Raw genomic sequence first — 19,197 nt, 5'->3', positions numbered from 1 at the left:
CATCTCACCCTCCGTGGCCATTTTGTAAAATATAAATTACCCACGACTATTGTTTTTAATTTACTTTGCAAAGCAATTTTGAAAGATTTACTCGTACTGACAGTTTGAATTATTTTTATATATGTGTGTGTGTTGGCTTTTGGCGGCTCAATAGTAACCCTGACACCAGGGTTGATGAGGTTGGTACTCCGCCTCACAACCCACACGATAGAAGATGACCTGGGAGCTATTGTACAGGAGGCGGGCTAAGTAGCTACCACTTCTTTCTTTTATTTGGCAAAGTATCTAAGCCTACTTCCAAAGAAAATACCTAAAACGCTTACTATTACCTAAACGCCTTACTATGACTGAAAAATGATAACGTTTATTTCCAAAATGTCCGAATTAACCGATAGACAAGTTCGTCCAATATTTTGATAAATATTTACCTTCAATATTAGATTACTTGTACCATAATTTACAGAAATAATATTGTAAAGTGAGAGATCAGAGGATTAACGGTGTTGGTACTACTAAGTGAGGAGGCACGTGCTAATAAGTTCGTCTTTAAGGTTATTGATATTTTGTCCAAACTTCCTTTAATGCTATTATGTTATGTTCCGTCACGATCCATAGAGCTGAAGGTCTATGCTGTGTTAAGTTTTAGAAGCATGAAGTCTTAGTAAAATGAAGAATTATGTTTATATTGACAACAAGTTATGCGTTCAGGGCGCTGCTGGGCTGCCGCGTCGCTGTAGTGCCTCCGGTAATTTCAGCGAACCACGTGTAGACGACTTCCACGCGATCATGCGTAAGGCTCTAGACAGACGGACCGCATTTCAACTGCAATCCGACTGCCAAATTGCAGTTCTGCAATTGAACTGCAATCGAACTACCCATTTGGTTTGCACTCCGTCCGTCTGTCTAGAGCCTAAGCGCTGTGCGTCTCTGCTGCGCCGTGCGCGTGCCAGCCCCATCACCATCATCAGCATTGGTGGACCGGTACGACTCGCCGCTTCTGGGTGCGATTGCATGCGGTCACATAGCTGCCCGCGACATCGGTGACTTGGGCCTGTCCCATGTTGCTTATTTTTATGTTAATATGTTACTAATACTATATATAATATAGGTCCAGCTTTCTGTTACTAACATAATGTGGACTAGTTTCCGAAATAAATATGTTGCATTTGAATTTATGTCATTGCCGGTATAGGCAAGTTATAAGAACAACAAAATAATACTTTCATTGTCACCCTAACGTTTTCTCTCTTACTAAATAAAACAAAACGCCACATACTCGAAAACAATTGAAAGTCGAAGCCAATCTAGGCGAAGAGCTCTCAGAGGACAGACAATAGCCGATAAAACAACCTGTTTTCCAATCCATACTAACATTATAAATGTGAAAGTGTACGTATGTGTGTCTGTCTGTTTGTTTGTCCGCGTTTCACGGCAAAACGGAGCCACAAATTGACGTGAATTTTTAAGTGGTGATAGTTGAAGGGATGGAGAGTGACATAGGATACTTTTTTGACTCTTTTTAACCTCCTACTTCCCTAATGGTTGGAAGTTTGTATGGATCATTCCGCTATTTGAAGGTTTATTTTCAAGGTAGACAGCTAAAAAGTACTATTTTGTAACTAACAAAAAACATCGCGCATCATTTTTTTTGAAATCTGCCCCCAACCTCTTCAAAGAGGGGGTGAAATTTTTATATGAGACTATAAGATGCTTATGTCTGTTATCCAAGAGATTAGAAGGCTAAACGAAGGCAAATCTGTACAGCGCCATCTATATTTATTTATTTTATTTATTTATTATAGGTTATCAACATGATAATCAACAGTACATGTTTTGACACATTAGCACAAATAAATACGTAATTGGTACCACAATAAGAAAGAACATTGATTTAAGTTTATATTGACAACAAGTTATGCGTTCAGGGCGCTGCTGGGCTGCCGCGTCGCTGTAGTGCCTCCGGTAATTTCAGCGAACCACGTGTAGACGACTTCCACGCGATCATGCGTAAGGCTCTAGACAGACGGACCGCATTTCAACTGCAATCCGACTGCCAAATTGCAGTTCTGCAATTGCAGACTGCAATTGAACTGCAATCGAACTACCCATTTGGTTTGCACTCCGTCCGTCTGTCTAGAGCCTAAGCGCTGTGCGTCTCTGTTGCGGCGTGCGCGCGCCAGCCCCATCACCATCATCAGCACATTGATGGACCGGTACGACTCGCCGCTTTTGAACCGCTGGGTGCAATTGCGTTGTGTCATTTGTAAGAACATTTGGAAAGTCCATCATTAGGATTTCTTTTTTGTTGATTGCTTCTGTGAGGATACAAAATATTTTTATTGAAGTTTTTGATGAGAATGTGAATCGCAGAGCTTCCTAATTAGACCGAACAGAATCTAAGTAGCGCCCGAAGCCAATCTACACAAAAAATAAGTAAAAGCGAAAACTGAATCTTTTCCAAACATAGAACACGTTCAGCTGCTTCTCTTCCCGGGCATGTCGAAAAACCGACAGAGGGATTGTGTCCTCTAACATGATGGACTAATGTTATGGGCGATAGGCTGATCCCTTATTACCATAAGGTTCATCATATCCATCTTTGGACTTCGTATCAACAGTGGCTGCAAGTTGTCTTTGATTACTTGTGGCTCTGCCCACCCCATTAGGGATTACGGGCGTGAGTTTATGTATGTATGTATGTATGAATCTTTTCCAAATATGAGTAGAAAAAAGTACTTCGTGTATTTATTTTTCGAATTCCTCTGAATTTGGCTCTCTCGTATTTTGAAGATAGTTGAGTTAATGTCGCGCGGGCCAAGGGTGCAGATGATTGACGACTTTGTTTGTCAAGGAAGTGGGCTAATGTTTTTTGAACCTTTTTTAGGAGTCAAGAAGAATACCAGACGGGAGGCTTTTGTTTTCGTAAATATTGAGAAAATGGAACGGTATTTTCTCTACACTGGCCTATTTATTGAACCTGAGGGTTAGTCAAGTGACAATGATAGCAATGTATTGGATCAACTTAAAGATGACTTGTTAATCTCACATATTTTGTCCATGGCATTCGTTTTCTAAAATCGTTTCCAATTTGGCTAAGGCCCTATAAGTACAAAGATATAATTTTACCATGTTTTATAATTTTTCCACACTCCAATACTTGCTACCTATTATTATTCAATTTTATAATATTTTTTTAAGTCCTGAGGTTATTATTATTGTTGGCAAATTTTGCGTCAATCTTACAAGACTTGTATCCCATCTGTTAGGCCAACGTGATAGTTGTAAATAATATAATATTATGAACAAATATTACTATCTCTGTGAATCCATTAAGGCAACAAATATCCAAACTAAACAAAAGAGTTTGTGCTTTTATTGCATTAGAAAGAGAGAGACAATGAAGAAAGTAGTTTTGGCTGTAACAAAGCGAGTACGCCTAACTTTAGTTCCAGGAAGTAATATTACCGTACAAGCGGGATACGCACACATATATTAAATTTTATATCTTCCCATCTTATTCCACGAGAATCTCTACTCCATTCGATATTAGTTTCGATAGAAGTTTAGTTTTACGGGTATAGAACAGGCATAATTTCAAAACTTTAAGCTACCTAGAGAGTGTAAATAAACTTTGTTTTCGGAAGTTATTTTTACTAGGAAGCTAGATGAATGTTGGTATATTAAAGTTTGCATAGGTTCATGTTTGAACCATAAATGATTATAACGTGCTCAGCGGTGAAGCAAAGCATCGTAAGGAAACCCACATTCCCGAGAAATGCGTTTCAGAGGTATGTGACCTAACCTGTATTGAACTGGTTTTCCCTTAGCGGGTTCGAAAGTCAGACAGGAAGTCGCTTCTGTAAAAACCCTGTCAAAAAAGGGATAATGCTAGGGAGATGATGATATTAAAGTTTGCATAGGTAATTTGGTGACGATATTACGTTGGGTTACATTCAAACGCTGCTGATTTGTAATTCGCATGAGGAAGTACATAATGGCAGAGGTGCAAATTGGAGGGGTACTCAGAATCGAGGCGTCTTGCACGCAGCTCCCCTTAATGCAAATACGACCCGATTTCAGTGACCTCGTGACAAAAAACCTCAGCCGAGAGATGGCAAATTAAATAATTTCTAAGGGCCCCCCAGTCGCTTAATCTTCTTCAGAAATATGCATTTTCATTATCATTCCTGACGCGTGTCGGGGAATATGAATAATGAATTAGAGATTCAAACTCGCAGAAGTTCAAGTTTATTAGCTTAGCAACTTCGCGAACGGGGACCCTCTAAGTCGCGTGGCGTCAGGAAATATTTTCGGAAAGAAGATGTAAAATCGCGTGATTTTAGTTTTAGTATCTTCCTATCATTTTCTTTCCGTTCACTTAAATTGTAGAAAAATATGAATTCTTACAACTTAGTTCATTTGCAGTTTTGTTTGCGCAGTTTATATATGCACAGTCGGCTCGACTCTCGACCATTATAGACGGTGATACGGCTCACCACCTATCACGTTAGTATAAAAAACTTCGGTGAGTTGTGGGTACTTAGTTCACCTGGCGATGGATGCACCTCTGACTTCCCCAATTAGGATATAATCATGAGATTATCAAATAAAAAACAAATCAAATCAAATATACTTTATTGCACACAACATACAAAACAAATTCACACAGATGAAGATAGATACAGTACAATCTGGCGGCCTTATTGCTAAGCAGCAATTTCGATTATATTATGTTATGTTAGTTCATTTGTTGAAGTTGTAAGATGATGTTTGGTTTGATGCATAATTTATTGGCAAGAGGATAGTTTCATGTCAGGGGCCTTTGGCGGCGCAATAGTAACCTTGACACCAGGGCTGATGAGGTTGATAATCCACCTATCAACCCTCACGAGAGAAGAAGCAATGTAGCTTTACGTACACTCAATTGCATTTACTTTCTCTGCAGCCCTCAGAAAATGCTTCCTTCACCAAAACAATTTAACATACCTACATAAGAATCTCAATTCACATTTGTCTTAGAGTGAATCATTAGGAGAGTTGCTGAGGCGCTGTCAGCCACCGCAGCATACATTTACGTGTACACCTATATATATATATGTATAGGTGGAGATACATCTACAACGAAGTTCCATCACAGACTAAGTTGGTACACTAATGATGCCAGTTGTAAGTAAGTTACAGTTGCAGTCTTAGTAATGATACGGTTAGAACTTAGAATACATGGATACAGGCAATAGAAGTAGGTATTGATAATACAACCTGATACTGGAAATACAATAGTATTACTGATAAGGCTCGATTTCGACGACAAGAAGACGAATTGATTACAAACTCACATACATATATACAATACAGGGTGTTAGTGACATCGTAACGAATACTGAGGGGAATGATTCAGACCATGATTCTCAGTTGATATAAAGTGGAATTTTCCGTCGCAAAAGTATAGAATTGAAAATATTAAAAAAAAAACATGAATTTTGCGACAGAAAATTCCACTTCATATAAACTCAGAATAAAAAAAAAGTAAGATGATTCCGTGCTTCGGAGGGCATGTTAAGCCGATGGTCCCGGCTATTAGCCGTAAAAACACCTCCACCAACCCGCATTGGAGCAGCGTGGTGGAGTATGCTCCATACCCCCTCCGGTTGATTGAGGGGAGGCCTGTGCCCAGCAATGGGACGTATATAGGCTGTATTGTTATAAACTCGGAATGATGGTCTCAGTCATTCCCCTTAGTATTCGTTACGATGTCACTAACACCCTGTATACTTGTGCTGAGACGAACATATGCAAATATGCTTTATACCGGTGTTAAGTGAAAGGGTTCACGTCAAGTATAGAATCTGTAGGTATATTAGTATATTGTTATGTATGTGTAATTCACCTCACAAAATACACGAAAGAAGAGGAGCAAGAAGTATGTAATCAAATCCAATGTACTTCTTCTATCGTGTGTGTTGGCAACACCAACACGCGCGCGCATGCGCGATACAAAGAGCCAGATGACAGGAGCGCCGCGCGCGCGGGACCCGCCCACTTCTCGACCGACTCCGCCGCCGCCGCACGCGCGCTTGTTTAATTCGTCACATAATTATTTCGCTGTAATCTAAAGTAATTAAATACATTTTTATATTTGTATTTAGCGTCGTTTAATTTAACTTCAACACACAGTCTACTTAACATTTTGGTCCTTCGAGCTTCGCGTTAAATTCACCCGGCATCGGCGACGACGCCTATCGTAACCGCCATTTTGAAGAGACGCGGGATTACGGCGCTAATCCAGACGAAAATCAAGACGAGACCATCTACACAGCGCAGCGAAGATCAAGCAAGCGGCAGTCGAGAAGTCCACTGGAATTCAGTTTCAACGCCCGCGACATCGCGAAACATCGTGACCAGCAAGCAGCGTTGAAACATCCAGTGCCGTCGTCAAAGTGAAGCATCACCGGCGACATCAGAAGAACAACCAGTCAGATTGTTCTAAGGGTTTGGTGCAGCAGTCGTGAGTCGTTCCAATTAATTACTCCCTGACACAAACTCATTTTCAGAAACTCAGTGTGTGTGTTCTTGTTTAGGTATCTCAATACCTACACAATATTTTTCAGACCTATTCAGACATTTTTCAGACCCATTTCAGATATTTTTCAGACCCATTTCAGACATTTTGCAGACCTTTTTTCAGACTTATTCAGACCTCAGATTGCTAAATAAATTTCATACTTCATACGTATAACCTATGTGCAACCCCATTAACACCTACTCAGCTTGGCTCTAATTTTTATTGAAATTAACCCGCACCCAACATTCCACAGCACTGTGTTCGCTTTTGCTGTGGTGCTACTGCACGGCCCTGCCACGTCACCAGCCTGTCCCGCGCAGACACCCGCGCACCCACGCCACGCACCCACGCCACGCGCCCACGCCACGCGCCTGCGCCCCTGCGCCACGCGTCCGCGCCCACGCCGCGCGCCAACAGCCCGCCATCTTGTTGCACTGCACTGCATTCGCCGCTCTCACCTTCATTTGCTAATTTAAGTATTGCATTTCTTTTTTTGGTTATTCTGCTCAGAACATTTTGCAACAACATTTTCATGCACAAAACCTTAACCTTTTTTTTAATTTTATTATAGACAAGTGAGTAATACAGGTATTTTCAATAATTTTACAGTAAAAAAGTCAACATGTCGAAACAAAGTGCTAGTGATTTAATAAGAAAACGTAGTATACTTAAAGGAAAAGTGACCATTTTCAAAAATTATATTGATCTCATTGCCTCCTGTCAGTCATTAACAGATGTACAGCTTTTTGAATTAAAAAATAGACTGTCAGTATTCAAACCAATATACAACACCTTTAACGAAACACAAACTTTAATAGAATCCCTTGTGGATATTTCAGAATGGAACGAAGACCTGCCAGACCCGGAACGTGAGAGGTTCGAGAATGTCTACCACCCTCTAGTAGCCCAAGCGACTGAATTAGTTTCCAGACATGACAAAGCGGTAACCAAATCTATGTCGGACACTGACAAATCAGGTGGGACCAAATCATTTATTAAATTGCCCACAATTGACTTACCACACTTCTCCGGAGACTTTCATGATTGGCTTGAGTATAGGGACACTTTTCAATCTCTTATTAACAAACACAGCACACTAGATAACATTCAGAAATATCATTACCTTCGTGCATCATTATCAGGCAGTGCCTCATTAGTCATCAAGTCATTGGAAATGACTGGTGAAAATTTTGAAGTGGCATGGGAACTTTTATGTGAGCGCTATGACAACAAACGTCAGCTTATAGGCAATCACATTCAGGCACTTTTTAGTATAGCTAACATTCGCCAAGAATCAGCAGAATTATTGAGAATGTTATTGGACACTATACAGAAAAACCTCAGAGCTTTAGCCACGCTTGGTGAACATACAGAGCATTGGGATACACTAATCATTTATTTAGCAGCAAGTAAATTAGATTCAACAACACTCAGACACTGGGAGGAACACAAAAATACACTAACAGATATGCCCAAACTTGATTTTTTTTATAAATTCTTAAAAAACCGCGCTGACTTATTGGAAACTTTACGGGACTCCAATATAAATAATAAAAACACTCCTCAATTAAATAAAAATGATACATTTGCCAAGCAGGGTAGTAGTAAAAATACTTACACAGTACAATTACCTACATGCTCCTTATGCAGACAAAAACATTTCTTATTTTCTTGTCAAACATTTAGAGACATGACAATTGAAGGCAGATTAAAAGAAGCAGAAAGGCAGAAAGTTTGTTACAATTGTTTACATCCAGGACATGATAGTAAACATTGCAAAGGAGGAGCATGCAAGTATTGTAATCAAAAACACAACACACTCTTACATTTAGAACGAACAAAAAACTCACCAGTCACACTTACAAGCACACAAAACAAATCAGTGTTACTGTCAACTGTACAAATTAATGTCTATGATAGAGATGGTGTGCCTCACCTTGCACGAGCCTTACTGGACACTGGTAGCACCTCTTGCTATATCACAAGACATCTGTGTTCAAAATTAAATTTACCTCTTCATAGCATTGAGACTACAGTGACAGGTATCACTAATCAGAGCATAAACATAAACAAAAGCACCACTATACAAATAAAGTCAGCACACAACTGTTACGAAACAGAAACAACATGTCTAGTAGTCAATCAGATATCAAATTCACTTCCTAGTGCATACATTGACAGGCAGATGATTAACATCCCACAACACATACACTTAGCAGACCCAGACTTCAATATTCCTGCTCCGATTGACATATTACTTGGCTCAGAAATATTCTGGCAAGTAATACGGACAGGAAGGTTGTCACTAGGTAAACACCAACCAGTCTTACAGGAAACAGAACTGGGATGGCTAATCTCAGGCTGTTTACCTATAGATGGTATCAGTCAACCTAACAAAAACAACACATGTTTTTTTGTTAGTCAGATTTCAGATCAGTTAACTCGCTTCTGGGAGTTAGAAAACATCACAGACACTTCAGAAACCTCATCACCAGATATTCAGACATGTGAAGACATATTCTCCACAACCACAACACGTGATGAGACAGGCAGGTTCACAGTGAACATTCCTTTTAAGCAGTCACCAGATTGCCTAGGGAATTCATATTATCAGGCCAAGCAGCGTTTTCTTAACATAGAAAAACGATTCAGCTCAGACCCACTATACAGACAGGAATATGTAGACTTCATGCAGGAGTACATTGATACAGGGCACATGACTAAAAACATACAGACAGACAGACAAAAACCCTCCTATTACTTACCACATCATGGTGTAATACGTGAGGAAAGCACAACTACAAAATTCAGAGTAGTGTTTGATGGTTCCGCACGAACATCAAACAAAATATCACTTAATGATATTCAAATGATAGGTCCCGTAGTGCAAGATGATCTCACATCAATACTAATCAGGTTTAGACAACATAAATATATAGTATCAGCTGACATCGAAAAAATGTATCGACAGATACAAGTCAGACAGATACAACGGCCTTTACAACAAATTGTTTTTCGTTTTGACCCATCCCATCCACTTGACACGTATACACTAAACACGGTCACTTATGGAACAGCATCAGCACCTTTTCTCGCCACACGTTGCTTGAAACAGGTGGGGCTGGACTGTCAACAGGACAAGGAAATCTCAGAGGTGATAATGCGTGATTTCTACTGTGATGACCTACTCACTGGGTCTGATAATGAGACACGCCTTACACACATAATTCAAGAAGTAAATAATGCATTAAAGTCAGCACAATTTCCTCTTCGAAAATGGCAGTCCAACCACCCTGACATATTACAAAAGGCACAGTTATCATCAGACTCTCCACATCACACAGTCAATTTAGGTAACAAGGAGGCATCTAAAACATTAGGTATTTATTGGAATCTTAAACATGACACTATAACGTACACTACGCAAATAAAAAACACAGACCATGATAAAATCACCAAACGTAAAATTCTCTCCACCATAGGACAGATATTCGACCCATTAGGTCTCATAAGTCCTTCAGTTTTAGAAGCTAAACTATTAATGCAAAATATGTGGTTACAGAATATTCAGTGGGATTCATACATCCCACATGACATTCAGAAACAGTGGAAGGCGTTCGTAGACTCCTTAGCAGCTTTAAAACAGCTTATAATACCCAGATATGTTTTTAGTTCACAGAACAATGCAGAACTACACATATTCTGTGATGCTTCACAGAGCGCTTACGGAGCATGCGTGTATGTGCGCACGCAGGACCCTAACGGCGCTGCGTGTGCACGACTATTCATACCCAAGTGCAGAGTAGCTCCCTTAAAGAGCTTAACTATCCCACGCCTGGAGCTCTGTGCAGCACTCACAGCTGTTAGATTATACAAGAAGGTCATTGACTCTATTCGTAATCCACAGATTATTTCAAATTGCTATTTTTGGAGTGATTCAATGATCACCCTATCCTGGATAAAGTCATCACCTCACAAGTTAAATGCATTTGTAAGTCATAGAGTCAATGAAATTCAAACCACAACAGGCCATCACACATGGCGATATGTACCCACGAAACAAAACCCCGCAGATCTCATATCTCGTGGTCTCACAGCAACTCAACTCATACATTCAGACATGTGGTTTTCAGGTCCCGAGTTTCTTAGGTATGATGAAAACAGCTGGCCCACATCACCCGGGCACCTCAGCGAGTCTGACCTACCAGAAACAAAAAACCACACAAACACAGAACATTGTTGCATGCAAGTAGATAAAAATTCATTTATTTACAACTATTCAGACTTCTCAAAATTAACACGCATTACAGCGTACATATTAAGATTCATTAACAATTGTAAACAAAAACTTCACAACAAACGCAACTATACAACATTAACAACATCAGAACTTAATCAGGCAAAATTTCAATTAGTGAAAGTTTCACAATTGCATTCTTTTCCAGATGAATATCAGTCTCTTCTGCATAATAAACTTCCAGTTAAACATAAGTTTTACTCATTGCATCCTTTCATGGATGGTCGCGGTGTCATTCGCGTGGGCGGCAGGCTCGCGAACTCGCGATTTTCATACGACAAAAAGTTTCCAATGTTATTACAATCTAATCATTACATTTGCAAACTAATTTTTAATTCTTATCACAGAGCACTTCTTCATGCAGGCCCTCAGCTTCTACTCGCCACCATACGCGAGACATACTGGCCTCTCGGTGGCCGCAATTTAGCTAGAAAAACAGTACATTCATGTGTCACATGTAAAAGATATCAAGCAAAACCAGTTACACCTATCATGGGTAACTTACCAGAACCACGCATGCATTCAGACTTCGCATTCACACACGTCGGGGTAGACTACGCCGGGCCAATCATGATCAGTAACCGTAAGGGTCGCGGTAGTCAATTAATAAAATCATACATATGTGTATTTGTATGTTTTGCAGTGAAAGCCGTACATTTGGAGTTGGTTACCGACTTGACTAAGGAAGCCTATTTAGCTGCATTGAATAGGTTCATTAGTCGTCGTGGCAGGCCTTCTCACATTTATTCAGATAATGGTACCAACTTTGTAGGTGCTTCAAATGTCGTTGCAAACTTCTTTACAGATAATCAGAATGCAATACACAGCAGTGCAGCAGAGCAAGGCATTACTTTTCATTTCATCCCTCCATACACTCCCCACTTCGGTGGACTGTGGGAGAGTACTGTGAAGTCCACAAAGCATCATTTAAAACGTGTCCTAGGCTTAGCCCATCTTACGTATGAAGAGATGTACACAGTACTAGTTCAGATTGAAGGCATTCTCAACTCTAGGCCCATGACGCCTCTCTCTTCCGATCCGTCAGATCTTACAGCCCTCACACCTTTTCATTTCTTAATTGGACGATCTCTAACTGTGATTCCTCACCCGCAGATCACTGGCTGCAACCCGCTGCGTCTGCCGAGATACCAGCGAGTTGAACAGCTACGTCAACACTTTTGGAACCGCTACTACAAAGAATACATTTCACAGCTCCAAACGCGGTCCAAATGGCAGCAATCTCGTGGACAACTGGAGGAGGGCATGCTGGTCGTCGTCAAGGAGGAGGACGCACCGCCAGCCCGCTGGACCCTGGGCAGAATAATACACCTTCACCCTGGAGCAGACGACGTCGCGAGAGTTGCAGATATCAAAACCCAAGCAGGCACCATAAGAAGGGCCTTCAATCGAATATGCCCTCTTACATGACCGAGGCTCTCACACTTGGCCCCCGGCACAAATGACCCGGCTCATAACACAGATGACTCGCAGACAACATAATCAGAAAGCAGAGAGATACTTCAGAATGCAGACAGCTAAATCAGAAAGCAGAGAGCTACTTCAGAAAGCAGAGAGCTACTTCAGAATACTGATAGCCGTTTCAGAATACAGATGGCCTTCACACAATGCCCATGACGAGGCCCTCACTCTTGGCCCCGGCAGAATGTTGGCAACACCAACACGCGCGCGCATGCGCGATACAAAGAGCCAGATGACAGGAGCGCCGCGCGCGCGGGACCCGCCCACTTCTCGACCGACTCCGCCGCCGCCGCACGCGCGCTTGTTTAATTCGTCACATAATTATTTCGCTGTAATCTAAAGTAATTAAATACATTTTTATATTTGTATTTAGCGTCGTTTAATTTAACTTCAACACACAGTCTACTTAACAGTGTGGGTTGTGAGGTGGATTACCGACCTCATCAACCTTGGTGTTAAACGACCACATACTTATAACAGTAAGTTATCGGGACCAACGGCTTAACGAGCCTTCTGAATCACGGATCATTTTACTTTCGGAAAATTGGGTCGTGTACCAGGGTCAAGATGAATTATGAAATTCTGATCACTAATAAAGACATATCTAGAACTGACGAAAAACATTTTTTTTCTGTTTAAATTATTTACTTACCTATGAATTTAAAACAACAAAAATGTGATAATTAGTCCGACATTTTATCACGTTTTTTATGACGACACAGTGTGCTTTTTCGTAATATCGTGTTTTGACGTTTAGTAATGATTTGAGTAGTTGGAAACTAGCCTATTGGGTTCTCAGCCTGCAATGTCCTAACCAAACCAGGGCTCACATAGTGAAAATCCAATATATTATGTTCACCTAACAAATCGCTTAAACTTGTCAGTTTAACGCACACTACGTCCCTTTTACCCAATCACATAATCCACGACACATTCAAATAATTTTATCCATTAGAATTAATCGCTACCTTATAATGATTTATTCCACTTTGTACTGTTACCCGCGTTAATATTTCACTAAGAGGTCGCAGTGAGATGGGCCACTCCATAAATTAATTCCAATCTCGGATTACAAGGCTCAAAATTTATCCCAAAGTTATTGCCAGAAGATTTGGCTGGATGTCCAAATTTTACAAAACCCGATCGGTGCTCGATATAAACGATCATTAATTTTGCAAGGGTAAGCTCTTTTAGGATATTATTTAAGTCGATATTAGACATTGGAACTTTGGAATGGTTAATAACTAAGTTGGCCTGAGTGATTTGAGTTTTTACGTGATCAGTTGGCAAAACGAGAGATTTTGCAGAAAATGATATTTTGGGATCGACGAGAACTGAAAGCAAATACGCCGTTTCTACATGATAAATATGACATCCAAAATTATAACTTCTAAAATTATTATATCAATGAGGAGCCAAATATTCATAAAAATTGAGACTGTGTTGTTGAGGCAAAATCTCTGTTACATAAAAGTTGTAAAAAGGAAAGTGATTTAGAATTGCAGCTAATTCACCCATTGAATTTGTTTATTTAAAACAGCAGCAGAGCAAAGAATCGTAGACCAATAAAACATAACACGACTTAAAAAGAATGACAGAAGTAATAAAAAACGGTACAAAAGCTAGACAAAGTAGAGTAATAGCAAGACAAGTATGTGATATATATTTTTGCGTGGCGGTCCAGCATTGTGCGGTCCCAAGGCTGCCTTTGTCTCGGCTCGGCGGATCGTTAATCATAGTGACGCGGCAGTGGACAGCGAGATAAGCGTAGACAAAGTGATGACCAGAGGGTGTTCACACACGGATTGGCAAGATATGGAATTATGAAGGGATTCACAATTTTTTAGGCGTTGAAACGCGGGTCGGTCTTGAGTAGGTTTTTACTGGAGATAACAAAATGTAACGATGATGAGTTACTGTTGGGAAAGAAATAAATTCATGCATAGTTATACAAACATAGAGGATAATAAAATTGGAATATACGTGTATAAACAGTGACCCTTGTAGCAGACATACAGAGGCAGATAAACTAAGCTACAAAATAAGCTAATCAGATGTTGCTAAAGTCAATAAAGCGAAATGCAACGTTGTTGACAACGTTGTCAACTATACGTCTATAAAGCAAGTACAAATATTATGTCAAGCGGGTCAACTGAATGACGTAGTACCTACATAGTGATTAGTGATTAAATAGATATCTTTCCGCTGGAAAAAAATAAAGGAATAAAATGTTCTTGTTGCATAAATTGCAAAAGAAAATTTACTTCGCTTCCGAAGAGACAAATATAACTAAAAATATGTGAAAACTTTATAAAACCTTATGCCAGATTACTCAAGCAATAATTCTCGAGGAGGATCTTCAAAGACCTAATATTATCTTTTGATAAATAAACTACGAGGTCGCAGCTGCGACTCGATTATTATTTCATTACAAACTGGAACGTTATTACATTTTCCCGCCCCGGGCACGGGCATCGCGACAAAATGAATTGTATCGTCACTCGCGAGGCAGGACCTGTTCCAGGAATGTCTTCGCCGCCTCTTCAAAGTTTGCATTTGATGATAAAATTGTTTGCGACTCTAACGAAGCTATTGACTCGCTCTAAGATCATGTGTCCTTAATAAAGACAATAGTAGAACTTGTTTGAAAATACTTTCAGGTCTATCGAACTGATGTTGTCGGATTTGTCTCTGGACTTGGGGCACGAGAAAAAGAAAAAGGAATAAAAAGAAACTAAACCAACTTCTAAATATGTCTAATAAAAAGTAAGAACAATTAAAAATTAACTGTTTTATGACCATAATTTTTATAATTTCTAAATAAAACCAATTCCGATATTGAACGATAAAGAATTATTGTCATACGAATTGTGGTTTCAGGGAAGTGCGTAGACAAATATACATACTCCTTCTTTTTTAAATCACCAGTTGTAAAAGTTATGAAACTAGAACTAAATATAAAAATGGTGATGACAAACAAAACTTAAATCATGATGGTACAGGCGTTTTAAACCAAGTAATGGTGAGTTAATTAGAATATATCGTGATATAAATCACATATACCATAACATAAGCTCACGCCTATATTCCATGGGGTAATCAGAGGTAGACCACCATCGCAAGATGAACTAACGCCTCACCCACACCTCACCGAGCTTTCTATTAGACCAACGACCACCAATGGTTTAAATCTTCTTATCGTGTCCCTCTATTACTGGAGGTTGACGATCAGCTGATTGAATGTGTGCCTGACCTTAGCCCTATAGAATAGGTCTTCGATCGTCGCCACCTTCATCCACTATTTAATGTTGTCAAACCATGTCACCTCGACCTTCCCACACGCATTTAACCCAAGATTTTGCCTAGCAATACAACTTGAAGCAGCATAACTTGAAAACGATTTAAATAAAATGCTATAAATGTTCGTCCCTGACTTCACGTTTGCTCATCCAACCGAATAGTACACCGACATATTGTGACTCCAGCTACAAGAAACACCAATGTTCCAATACATCAGTATTGGAGGGAGAGACTTGAAAATAATTTCTAGAGATTCTTTAGATGTGATTGGAGAACGCAATTAAATTTTTCAGTCTTGCAATTTTCTTGTCACAATGTTTGTTATAGATACCGTTGTATTTTTCATTATTGTTCTATAGTTCTATGCACGGCCCGAGTCTGAGACAAGATGTACAAATTATTACACTCAACAAACAACAGATAATACACCCAACAACAGAGACATCGACTAACCTGTTCAAGAATGAAAATGGCAAAAATGATGTGAAGTTAAAGAGCTAAAATTCAGTTCATTCACAAAAAATCATCAAACGCGCAACAAACAAAAATAGCAACTGCACAATATTCAGCTAATTAGATCATAGAGCTTTTAAACAATAGTCCTAATTAATAGTATCCATTGTTTGCTTTGACAGGCGTTATATTGTGCGAATAGTAAACAGAGCCGCATTGTACACAAACATTTTGCAATTAGAGTATTCGCGAATTACCAAAATTACAGATTTGAGCGTGTCAATAATTTTGATTAATTTGTGGTGTTGATTTGGTTTCGGTGGCGTAGATTAAATTATTGTTTTAGTATGTCACGTGTTAGACAATGTTCTAGTTTTTTGTGAACAGATTCGCGTGCCGTTATACTGACTCACCTTACAGAAAGAGACATTTGATCAAGATTGAAATATCCTCATTGTCAATCTCGAGCAAATTAGATGGTGGCAGTAGTTTTAGCTTTGATACTATGTTGACTATTTTATACATTCTGTCTGATTATATTGAAGAATTTGGACAAAGGAGTGTCATAAAGGGCTAAATCCGAAGGTCCCGGGTTCGAATCCCGGTGGGGACAAATCACAAAAATCACTTTGTGATCCCTAGTTTGGTTAGGACATTACAGGCTGATCACCTGGTTGTCCAAAAAGTAAGACGTTAAGCTGTTGGTCCCGGTTATTCCTACATGTAGTAGTAGTCGTTACATGAGTCATGTCAGGGGCCTATGGCGGCTCAGTAATAACCCTGGGTTGATGGGGTTGGTAATCTACCTCTCAATCCACATGATAGAAGAAGAAGGGCTAAATTAGTACTTCTACTATAGCATACGATGTACTTTTATATTCTTACACTAATCAAATAAACCAAAGTAAAATCAAGTTTGTTTTGTAAGTACCTACTTGCAGCTGTGTCTACTTCAAAGGGAATTATAGACACGAGTAAACCACACTATCGAACAGAGACGCACGCATTCAACACTCCACTCCTCATACAACCGCGTGTTTTGTTTAACATTTTAATCAAATTAGCAGCTAGCAAGCTGAAGCACTTAAAGAGGTTCCAACAATATTTTCTCAAGGAATTCTACGTGAATGCTTCAGAGGGCGTTATTGCTATTAGAATCTCCAGGAAAGTTTAAGAGCACTCAGCATACATCTTGTGAGCACGAATATAACATTCCGTATGATGGATTTCTATTCCTGTACATTTATGATGTATGCATGTACCACTTATATAGTGTACAAAATGGGAAAGTTGATTCTTAAATAAATGTACTTTGAGGCACAAAATGATTAATGTGTACTATTGGGCACAAACATACATATTCACTACTCTGTTTTAATGTGAAGGGACTTAATGCTTGTCCTTTTTTATATTTTGTACGTGACTTATTGTAAATTTGCCGCAGATGGCATTAACTACTTGGCCGGATAAATAGGGAGCGCTGAAGGCTTTCATCCGGTACAACGTTTAAGATAACAAGCCTGAGGGTGCCGGGCGCGAATCTCGGCTCAGGGCGTCGTCTGAGAGGAAAAATATTTGAAAGAATTAATCGACCCTAGTGGGTCTTGTCCAAAGATGTAAAAAAAATATGGAATACACCACAAAGATAGGTTTGCAAGCATCGTATTTGGATTTATATCAAAAGAGGGTTTACATTCTTATACTTAAACATATTTCTTCTTCTTCACACAAAATAAGACGATATAAGAAGTTATATAAACATAAGTGAAAGACCCCAAAGTGAAAAAGAGAATTTCTGGCAGAGTGTGAAAGATACATTGGGTGATTGTGAGATGAATGAAAAGCTAATTCTACTAGGAGATTTTAATGGTTGGGTAGGTGTGAGTCGTGATGGATTTGAGAAAGTTTTTGGGACAGTATGGTGATGTCAGAGTGAATGAAAATGGATTATGTTTGTTAGATGTATGTTTAGAGAGAAATCTTCTTGTGACTAACACTATGTTCAGACACAAGAAGATTCACTTGTATACAAGACAGAGGAATGAACAGAGAAGTATAATAGATTTTGTGATAGTAGACGAAAGATTGCGTAGTAAGGTTGTGGACACGAGAGCATACCGTGGATCTGGTGTGAGCACAGATCACTACTTAGTGGTAACCCGGTTTAGGGGTCTGTTCCAGCGTTGGCGACATCGCCCGCGAGTGTCCAGAACTGAACTTGAACGTATAAAAGTTGAGAATTTGCAAGATGATTATGTAATAAGTAATTATAATGAAAGGCTGGATAATAAATGGGCTAAAGCGATAGATGATGATGCGAAAGATATGACTTTAGAAGATCTGTGGAGAATGTTTAAGGAAGATATGAATGAGGTGGCTGTGGAAGTATGTGGAACTAGTAAAAGAAAGAAGGGTGGAAGGCCGGATAATTGGTGGGACGATGAGGTGAAAGCGCTAGTGGATAAGAAAAGGAAAGTGTGGTTGGATTGCATAGCCCTCAAATCAAGGCAAAACCTAAGTAGGAGTATGAAAAACGAGAGAGAGCGTATGAAAAAGGAGTATGACAGTGCTAAACGAAAAGTAAAGGAATGTGTAGAACGGAAGAAGAAGGAAATGAAAGAGAAGTACAACAGGAGTTTCACGAGGAATTTTCACAATAATGTGAAGTTGTTCTGGAAACAAGTAAGAAAGGCCCGTGGGGCGTCGGATAGTATGAAATTTGAGACGATTAGGGATGAAAGTGGAAGTTTGTTACAGGACGAAAATCAGGTATTGGAATGTTGGAAGCGTTACTTTCAGAGTTTACTCGAAGGTGAGATGAGCAATAGAGGAGAGAACGATAGGGTACCGACGTGTGAAAATGGCAGAAATGCGAATGAAAGTGTCATTAGTGTGGAAGAAATCATGAAAGGTTTAAAAAGTATGAAGGTTGGAAAGGCTGCAGGATATGATAGGATTTCACCGGAGATGCTGAAATACGGCGGGGGCACGGTGGTGAGCATGCTGTACTTGCTCTTCAATAAATGCTGGGCGTCCGGTCTTGTGCCAAGTGATTGGTGTAGGGCGGTTATTGTGCCGTTGTTTAAGGGCAAGGGTTCACAGCAAG

At 39.6% G+C, this 19,197-nt stretch overlaps 1 protein-coding gene across 1 annotated transcript in view; it reads right to left on the bottom strand.

Moving 5' to 3' along the window:
• The window catches only part of LOC126368684 (nephrin), a 760,982-nt gene that overhangs the window by 425,799 nt on the left and 315,986 nt on the right, over positions 1-19,197 (bottom strand). The window lies entirely within an intron of this gene.

This window comes from Pectinophora gossypiella, chromosome 1 (genome assembly GCF_024362695.1).
Source record: "Pectinophora gossypiella chromosome 1, ilPecGoss1.1, whole genome shotgun sequence".
NCBI classification, from domain to species: Eukaryota; Metazoa; Arthropoda; class Insecta; order Lepidoptera; family Gelechiidae; genus Pectinophora; species Pectinophora gossypiella.
Note: the sequence above shows the minus strand (reverse complement) of the source record. Positions and strands in the feature narration are given on the sequence as shown.